We start from the raw sequence: 9796 nt of genomic DNA, 5'->3' as shown, positions 1-9796 counted from the left end.
TTTTATTGTTTTTCTGTGCAGGTCACGAGTTGAGGTGATGAAGTGATTTTCTATCATTTTAGGTTGGTTTTGGTGCATTATTTGCGAGAATAGAGAATTGTGGATTCACCGAGACTTGGGATTTTGTGGGTATATCTTCTACAAACCCTCACGAGAACACACTCGTCCACTAGAGCTATCTAGGGGTTTAAAGGGCTTGTTGCATATGCTAAATGCAACCGTGATCACCTACGGAAGTGGTACTAGGAACGAGGAAGGACATGCACGCGAGAACGGGCTGAAAAACAAAGAATCAAGGCTGTCATCACAGACAGTAGCGCGCCCGCGCTAACCTGTAGCGCGCCCGCGCTACAGCCTGCATCACTAGCGCGCCCGCGCTAGTGTAGCGCGGTGGCGCTCCGCAGAAACTCCCCGGGCCGATTTTTACAGCTTTTCTGATGGATTTTCGCAGCAGTCGAGGCCCGGTTGACGTAGTCAATGCATTTTTATTTCTCGTGTGTAAAAACCCTAGCCTCATAGTCGTAGTTTGAGTAGAGTTTAATATCGTAATCATAGTTTTAGTTTTATTCGAAGCACATTATCAGTTTGTATTAGATCGTTCTTTGCGAGGAAGTGACAGTTTCGAGCAAGATCGTGAACATCAAATCTGTAACGTGTGATCCTTATTATTATTAATTCAAGCATTTTATTCTATTTAATTCTCGTCTTTTCTTTATCATGCTTTCATTAGAACCCATGATGTCGATTAGTTCGATTATGAACTAACCGCCTTCATGGGATTCTAATGGATTTATCGATGTAGTCTAGTAACGATTATAATTACGTGATTTTGTGACATATGTTGATTGCTTTGCATGAGCCGTGCTTATTCTTCTTAGAAGCGTAGCTAACTTCTAAGTTGTGTGTTAATTCTTTCTGAAGCGAGAGTGGATGATTGAATTTAGAACTATGCCATGTAAACATAGGATTATGTGAATGAAACATAATTTGTGGTAGACTTGAACTATTTTTATCACCCTGTGTAATCACGATAGACGACTTGCTATTAAACCTCTCTGCTTACACTACCGCTATAGAGATATAGGGTCTGAGCTTTGTTGGTGTCCATGAGATTTCTGTCTTAATTGTGGATTTTGATTGGTATGATATGTGTGCAACGAGAGTTGGCATGTATTACTTCCGTGTTGTCTGATTAGGATCAACAGTCGCATGTTAATCAGTAATTTCAATTCTAGATGAATTCGATAATGAAGTTAGAATCCCATGTGTTTTCCTATTCTGAATTTGATTAGTAATTTTAATTATTAGTATAAAAGAACCCAATCCTTGTTAATTGTCTTAGCAGTGATAATTGATCATACATTGTTGCATAGGTGCGTATTCTTAATTCACCAGTCTCTGTGGGATCGAACTTAATATATTACTTGTGATCGCGTACGCTTGCGTGTAGATTTCACCGAACAAGTTTTTTGGCGCCGCTGCCGGGGACTCGGTGTTAATTAATTAGTTTATGCACTTGTCATCAGTGTGCATTAAAATTCACTGACTAGGATTCTATTCTCTTCTCACTTTTCTTCTTTTCTTTATTTCAGGTACTTGGATCGCGTTTATGCAAACACGTTCTCAAACCCGTAAAAGAAAAGCAATTGATTCATCTTCATCATCTTCTTCTGATTCTGAAACAATGACGGAACCTGAAGCACAACCAGACAGTAAGGCATTGAAGGATTTCTCTATGCCAAAGATCGATGACATCCAATCAAGCATCGTCAGGCCTGCAATCGCAGCCAAAGCCTTTGAAATCAAACCAGGAACTATTCAAATGGTCCAGAACTCGGTACAGTATGGGGGTTCCCCCACTGAAGACCCCAATATGCATATACGGAATTTTATAGAGATCTGTGACACTTTCAAATTTAATGATGTCTCTGATGAAGCTGTGAAGCTAAGGCTTTTCCCATTTTCACTGAGAGACAAGGCTAAGGGATGGTTACATTCTTTACCATCTGGTTCGATTACTACATGGGAAGATCTAGCTCAGAAATTCCTCACTAAATTCTTCCCCATGGCAAAGACTGCTGCACTACGAAATGCTCTATCTCAATTCTCTCAACAATCAGGAGAAACATTCTGTGAAGCCTGGGAACGATATAAGGAGATGCTAAGGAAGTGTCCCCATCATGGTATGCCGGATTGGATGCAAATAAACAGTTTCTACAATGGTCTTGGACCTCAATCCAGACCTATGCTTGATGCTGCTTCTGGAGGTGCGCTATGGGCTAAGAGTTATGAAGAAGCTTATGATCTCATTGAAATGATGGCTGCTAATGAATATCAGAACCCTACTCAAAGGCTTACTCAAGGGAAGGTAGCCGGAATTCTTGATCTTGACACGTCTACAGCCATAGCAGCTCAACTTAAAGCTCTCACGATGAAAGTCGATTCTCTGGCTCACCAAGGAATTCAACAGCCAATCTCTATTTGCGAATTATGTGCTGGTACTCATGCTACTGATCAGTGTGCCATTTCTAGTGAATCAGCACAATTTGTGAGCAACTTTCAGAGAGGTCAACAGCCTGCTCCAGCTACTTATCATCCTAACAACAGAAATCATCCGAATTTCAGCTGGAGTAATAATCAGGGTTATAATCAGCCCCAACAAGGATTTCAACAGGGACCTAAACAATATAGTCAGGCCGGAAATTCTCAACAGTATGCACCTAAACAGCCATATCACCCTCCGGGATTTCCGACCCATGGGCAAGCAACTAACGAAAGGTCTGACATGGAAGAGCTAAGACTCATGTACAAGAGTCAGGCAGTAACGTTAAAAGCCTTGGAGACACAAGTCGGCCAGTTAGCTAATGCCTTACTAAGCAGACCACAGGGGAATCTCCCTAGTGATACAGAGGTACCAGGAAAGAGGGACCCTAAAGAGCAAGTCCAATCCATTACGCTGAGATCTGGAAAAACTACAACAGGGCCTACCTCAACATTAGTCCAAGATCAGGGTGATGAACTGCAAGAAATTCCAGCAGAAGTTCCTGCAAATACAAGTGGCACCAACCCTACTGTTGAAAAGGATAAGACTATTCCTGCAGCTGCTCCGATGTCAAAACCAGTATATCCACCACCTCCATTTCCTAGGAGGTTAAAAAAACAGCAGCTGGATAAACAATTTGGTAAATTCCTTGAAGTATTCAAAAAGCTTCACATCAACATTCCATTTGCGGAAGCACTCGAGCAAATGCCTAGTTATGCCAAGTTCATGAAGGGTATTCTTTCAAAAAAGCTAAAGCTTGAAGAGTTAGAGACCGTGGCTTTAACGGAGGAATGTAGTGCTGTACTTCAACAGAAATTACCACCTAAGCTTAAGGATCCGGGAAGCTTTACTATTCCTTGCACTATTGGGAAGTTCTCTTTTGATAAGTGTCTGTGCGACTTGGGAGCTAGCATCAATCTTATGCCTCTATCTATCTTCACACAACTTGGCCTGCCAGAGCTCAAGCCAACAAATATGTCTTTACAGCTGGCTGATCGTTCGATCACATATCCGAGGGGTATAATTGAAGATGTGCTAGTCAAGGTTGATCAATTAATATTTCCAGCCGACTTCGTGATTCTTGATTTTGAAGAAGACAAAAAGATTCCTATCATCTTGGGTAGACCATTCTTAGCCACAGGGCAAACATTGATCGATGTCCAAAAAGGTGAACTTACTATGAGAATACAAAATCAGACGGTCACGTTCAATGTATTCAATGCAATGAAATTACCAACCGATGAGGAATCTTGTTTCAGTATGGATGTAATTGATACTACAGCAGAAGCTAAGAGCAAGCGGATTTTACAGGATGATGCATTGGAAGCGATCCTTACAAATGATGAGGAATGGGGCAGTGAAGAAGAATTGGAAGAAATCCATCATCTTAACTCATCACCTTGGCGAAGGAATTTTGAACCACCTGTCGAATCCCTTGGCTTGGAGGAACAAAAAGAGGATCACAAACCACTACAACCATCAGTAATCGAAGCACCTAAACTCGAACTTAAACCACTACCGGATCACTTAAGGTATGCATTTCTTGGTGAAAGTTCTACTCTTCCTGTTATTATTGCATCTAACTTGTCAGGTGAGGAAGAGGAAAAACTATTGAGAGTGCTAAGGGAATTCAAAACAGCAATTGGGTGGACTATAGCTGATATCAAGGGAATCAGTCCATCATTCTGTCAACACAAAATTCTCATTGAAGAAGGAAGCAAACCTTCAGTGGAACAACAAAGAAGGCTAAATCCTATCATGAAGGAGGTGGTCAAGAAAGAGATTCTTAAATGGCTTGATGCAGGTATCATATATCCAATCTCAGATAGCTCATGGGTGAGTCCAGTACAATGTGTGCCTAAGAAAGGAGGCATGACAGTAGTAGCCAACGAAAAAGGGGAACTCATCTCAACTCGAACTGTCACTGGTTGGAGGATTTGCATGGACTACCGAAAGCTGAATAAAGCTACAAGAAAGGATCACTTCCCTTTGCCTTTTATTGATCAGATGCTTGACAGGTTGGCTGGTCATGAATTCTTTTGCCTGTTGGACGGGTATTCTGGCTATAATCAGATTGCTATTTCACCGGAGGATCAGGAAAAGACAACCTTTACATGCCCTTATGGTACATTTGCATTCAGAAGAGTACCTTTTGGCTTATGCGGTGCACCAGCCACTTTTCAAAGGTGCATGATGGCTATATTCTCAGAGATGATCGGCATCAATGTGGAGGTATTCATGGACGACTTTTCTGTGTTTGGAACATCTTATGACGAATGCCTCACGAATCTGAGAATGGTTCTTAAGCGATGTGTGGAAACTAATCTGATTCTCAATTGGGAAAAATGTCATTTCATGGTGCAAGAAGGAATCATATTGGGTCATAAGGTATCTGCCAAAGGACTGGAAGTTGATAAAGCGAAAGTGGAAACAATTAAAAATCTTCCTCCACCACTCTCGGTCAAAGGAATCCGAAGTTTCCTTGGTCATGCAGGTTTCTATCGAAGGTTCATCAAGGATTTCTCAAAAATTTCTAAACCTCTTTGCAATCTGTTAGAGAAAGACATTCCATTCAAATTTGATGAAGAGTGCTTGAAAGCATTTGAAATCTTGAAAAAGAAGTTGACATCAGCACCTATCATCACTGCACCTGATTGGAGTAAACCATTCGAATTGATGTGTGATGCCAGTGATTATGCTGTAGGAGCTGTACTAGGCCAGCGTACAAGTAATGTGTTTCATGTTATCTATTACGCCAGCAAAACATTAAATGATGCACAATTGAACTACACTACTACAGAAAAAGAACTTCTAGCCATTGTCTTTAGCTTTGAGAAGTTCAGGTCTTACCTTCTTGGAACAAAGGTAGTGGTATATACTGATCATGCAGCCATTCGATATCTCATCACAAAGAAAGATTCTAAACCAAGACTAATTCGCTGGGTTTTATTGCTCCAAGAATTTGATGTGGAAATTAAAGATCGAAAGGGCACAGAAAATCAGGTAGCGGATCATTTATCCAGACTAGAAGATCACAGCAAACAAACTATAGACAACACTCTAATCAATGAATTCTTCCCAGACGAACAGTTGTTTGGAGTTGATACAGAAGAGCCATGGTTCGCTGACATTGTAAATTATCTGGTGAGTAAAATCATTCCTCCAGAATTCTCTTATGCTCAACGCAAGAAATTCCTTCACGATGTGAAATGGTATATTTGGGATGAACCCTTTTTATTTAAACAAGGAGTAGATCAAATTCTCAGACGGTGTATTCCGAATAATGAAGTTGAGGGAGTTTTGCGTGAGTGCCATTCCACTGGTTATGGAGGCCATTACAGCGGAGAAAAGACAGCAAAGAGGGTACTTCAAGCAGGTTTTTACTGGCCAACTCTGTTTAAAGATGCTCACCAGTTTGTATTAGGTTGCGATCGTTGTCAGCGTACAGGTAATATTTCTAGGAGGAATGAAATGCCTCTTAAAATGCTTTTGGAGGTCGAAATATTTGATGTTTGGGGAATTGACTTTATGGGACCGTTCGTTTCTTCTTGCAACAACCAGTATATTCTATTAGCAGTCGATTATGTGTCTAAATGGGTGGAAGTAAAAGCTTTACCTACAAATGATGCTAAGGTGGTCTTGCAATTTCTTCAAAAACAAATCTTTACCCGGTTCGGAGTCCCTAGGGTCATTATCAGTGATGAAGGCTCTCACTTTTGCAATCGGAAATTCACAACCTTAATGACGAGGTATAATATCAATCACCGGGTTGCTACTGCTTATCATCCTCAAACGAATGGTCAAGCTGAAGTGTCTAATAGAGAGATCAAACGCATATTGGAGAAGGTGGTTAATCCTTCTAGGAAGGACTGGTCCTTACGATTAGATGAGGCTGCTTGGGCTTATCGAACAGCTTACAAAACACCATTGGGTACTTCACCATTTCAGTTAGTGTTTGGGAAGGCTTGTCACTTACCAGTGGAGTTGGAACATAAAGCTTATTGGGCACTAAAGAAATTGAATTTCGACTTACAGCTAGCTGGAGAAAAACGCATGATTCAACTCAATGAGTTGGAGGAATTCCGCCTCCGTGCTTATGAAAATAACAAACTCTACAAAGAAAAGGTGAAAAGATTGCATGATCAGCGACTGATACAAAAATCGTTTGTGGTTGGTCAATTGGTGCTATTGTATAACTCTCGGTTGAAGCTGTTTCCAGGAAAACTCAAGTCACGCTGGTCAGGACCATTTACAGTCAAGACGGTATTCTCCCACGGTGCGGTAGAAATCTATGCAAAATCACCGGATGAATCATTTAAGGTTAATGGTCAGCGGTTGAAGCCTTACTTTGGCGGAAATGTGAATCGTGAGGTACAAACCACGATTCTTCAAACAGAATCGGATTAATTCTGGACTTCACGTCGAGCTAACGACGTTAAACAAGCGCTTCGTGGGAGGCAACCCACGCATTGGAACCACATTGTACCATTGTAAACCTCAAAAAACACAAAAATCGAAAAATTTCAGCCTCCGGTGTCAGACACTAGCGCGCCCGCGCTAGTGTCAGGCGCGACCGCGCTAAGTTGCACGGCGCGCCCGCGCTATACTTAGCGCGGCCGCGCTACTGACTGCCGGACCGGCGGATTTTTCCCCCAAAAAATAGTTTTTTTTTCGTTTTAAAAAGCCCACAATCCTAATTTTGCATGCCTAGCCCGAAATACATCCCATAAAACCCTAACTCAGCCCTCCAATCTCTATATAAACACAAAACATATCTCCAATTCCCATTATAATTCTCTAAACCCTACCTATATATACACATCCATACATACAACCTTCATTCAATCTCTCCAACCCAATACACACAAACCTCTTACAAATCTAATTCTCTACCAATGGCACCCAAAAGAGCCCGAAGATCACAAGGACCGAGCACCCGAGCCGCCGCATCTAGCGATTCTTCCTCGATGGGCGAGGTTGAGTTTACCTCGGATGGTGCGAGAAACGAGTTTCAACGGCTTATGAATAAGTCGTTAGTTAAGGAGAGGGGATTCTTGCCCACGGCGGAAGATGGTGAGCTCTTGAACATGATTCAAGAACGTGGTTGGGAATCTTTTTGCGAGGCTCCGGAGGCGGTTCCCTTGGCTATTGTTCGAGAATTTTATGCTAATGCCAAGGAGAATCGTGATGGATTCACGGTTGTTCGGGGAATCCGGGTGGATTACAGTGCGGATGCAATCCGTAGAGTCATTGGGGGGCGTGCCAGGCGCCCTGATGAAGAAGATTGGGTGGTGGAGAGGATTGGGCGTGCAAAACGCCGATTTGATGATGATCCGGTTGATTTGGAGCGGCTAGTCTATGATATGTGTGTGCCGGATACACGTTGGAAGATGACTGCACCGCCTTTGCCGGCACATGTTTCGTTTCCAGCAGCCGCGTTGAACCGGTATGCAAAGGCGTGGAACGCCTTCATATGTGCCAACATCATGCCATCGTCACATGGGCATGAGGTGATAGTGGAGAGAGCGATTCTGCTCTATGGGATTGTCTTGGGCAAGTATATTGACCTGGGACATGTTATTCATCAGGGGATTCTGAGGTTCTTGCGAGGAGGAACCACTGGTGCCATTCCCCATGGCACAATTGTTACCAAGCTCTGTCGATCGAGTGGTGTTCGTTGGCCATCCAACGAGCAATTACAGTTGCCAGGGACACCTATTGATCATTCGGCGATCAGTCGGATGACGGAGTGGGAAGGAGGAGTTCCCCACCCTCGAGGTCTCGGGTACTTATATGATGAGATGCCAGGGGGACGTCCCGAGTTTGTTAGGAGGGAGCAGCCTAGAGCTTCTGGAGCTGGTACGTCGCAGACGGAGAGGAGCTCCGAACCGATGGGAGATGTTCATTATCGCCGCCTAGCGAGGCGGATGGACGCCATGCATGACATCCACCAGAGGTTTGCTTTTGATTTGACACAGGCTCTAGGCAGTGCTTTTCAGGCACAAGGGGTCACAGTTCAGTGGCCAGTATTCGGAGCGGGGATGCAGTATCCTCCACCAGATTCACCTCCAGCAGAGGAGGGCGAGGACTCGGACTCCGAGTAGGTATGTGGGTGCTCTAGCCTTTTTATCACTTTCAATGGGGACATTGAAAATTTTAAGTTTGGGGGTGGTAATCTAAGGAAGAGCATATTATTAGATAGTTTTTTTTTTTTTTTTATTATTGCATGTGTTAGTTAGTTCATGTAGTTCACGTTTATTTTATGTTGATTTGATTATTTCTCACGTTTTTTTTTATTTTACTCACGTTTTTTTTATTTTGCATAGTAACTGTCATAGTTAGTATCACGAGCATTTGCATGAATTATGAAGTTAAGCCAAGTTAATTGCCTATGATGAATTATGTGCGTAGTTCTTGATTAGTAGTTTCAATTGCAATGCTAGGTTAGTACTTGGAAATTGCTTGTGTTGGAAATTGTAATTCACATATGTTCTTGAGATAGGATTTAGACGAAATTCCATGAATTCTAGGATTGAATTGAACACCCTTCAGCTTAGGTCTGTAAATCTTAAGTTTGGGGGAACTGAGGAGTAGATATACCTTTCTAAAAAGAATAATATAGAAAAAGAAAAAAAATATAGTAGTAAATAAATTCACTAAAAAAAAATAAGTGGTAGAATTAACTAGGTTGAGCTCATTAGTACTCGAGTAATTAAGTCTGAGGGGACTTTGTGCCTAACAACCTAAAGCCCTTCGTGGTTTGGGATTGTTGACCCAACGCTCGCTACATGGGTACTAGTGCATAAATCTTTAGGGATCTCAACCATTGCATAGTTAAATAAACCACTAGAATAAAGTGAATAATTGGTGTGTGAAGTCTTGTGGTGTTCGTAACGCATTTACACTGCGAAGCGCTCTGACCTTAGACCAAGCAATTAATCACCAATAAAAAAAAAAAAAAAAGAGAAAAAAAAATAATATAGTGAATAAAATAGAAGGGTGTGGACATTCTTTGGGACCTTGGCTTTTAGTTGGACTTGAGTGACGGGGTGTTAGTTTAGACTTTTACGATTCTTGATTGGGATTCTGTGGGAGTAGTAGTTTTTGTCTTGTCTCAATAAAAGAGCATGCTTGCACACACTGGCACTCCACACTTGTAAATAGAAGAGTAATTGACTTGGTAGCGAGAGAGATGAAATTCGAGAACATTAGCACAATCTGAGGTATTAAAAATTGACAAGGCAATGACTTCAT

The 9796-nt window shown here is 41.9% G+C and overlaps 1 non-coding gene across 1 annotated transcript; it reads right to left on the bottom strand.

Moving 5' to 3' along the window:
* Positions 1–2080: 2080 nt before the first annotated feature.
* On the bottom strand, positions 2081–2187 carry LOC135152469 (small nucleolar RNA R71). The gene has a single exon (XR_010291647.1). It is a non-coding gene; the product is annotated as a small nucleolar RNA R71 (small nucleolar RNA).
* Between the last annotated feature and the right edge of the window lie 7609 nt (positions 2188–9796).

Source organism: Daucus carota, chromosome 4 (assembly GCF_001625215.2).
Source record: "Daucus carota subsp. sativus chromosome 4, DH1 v3.0, whole genome shotgun sequence".
NCBI lineage: Eukaryota > Viridiplantae > Streptophyta > Magnoliopsida > Apiales > Apiaceae > Daucus > Daucus carota.
The sequence above is the reverse complement of the archived record's forward strand: the minus strand, read 5'-3'. Positions and strand labels throughout refer to the sequence as shown.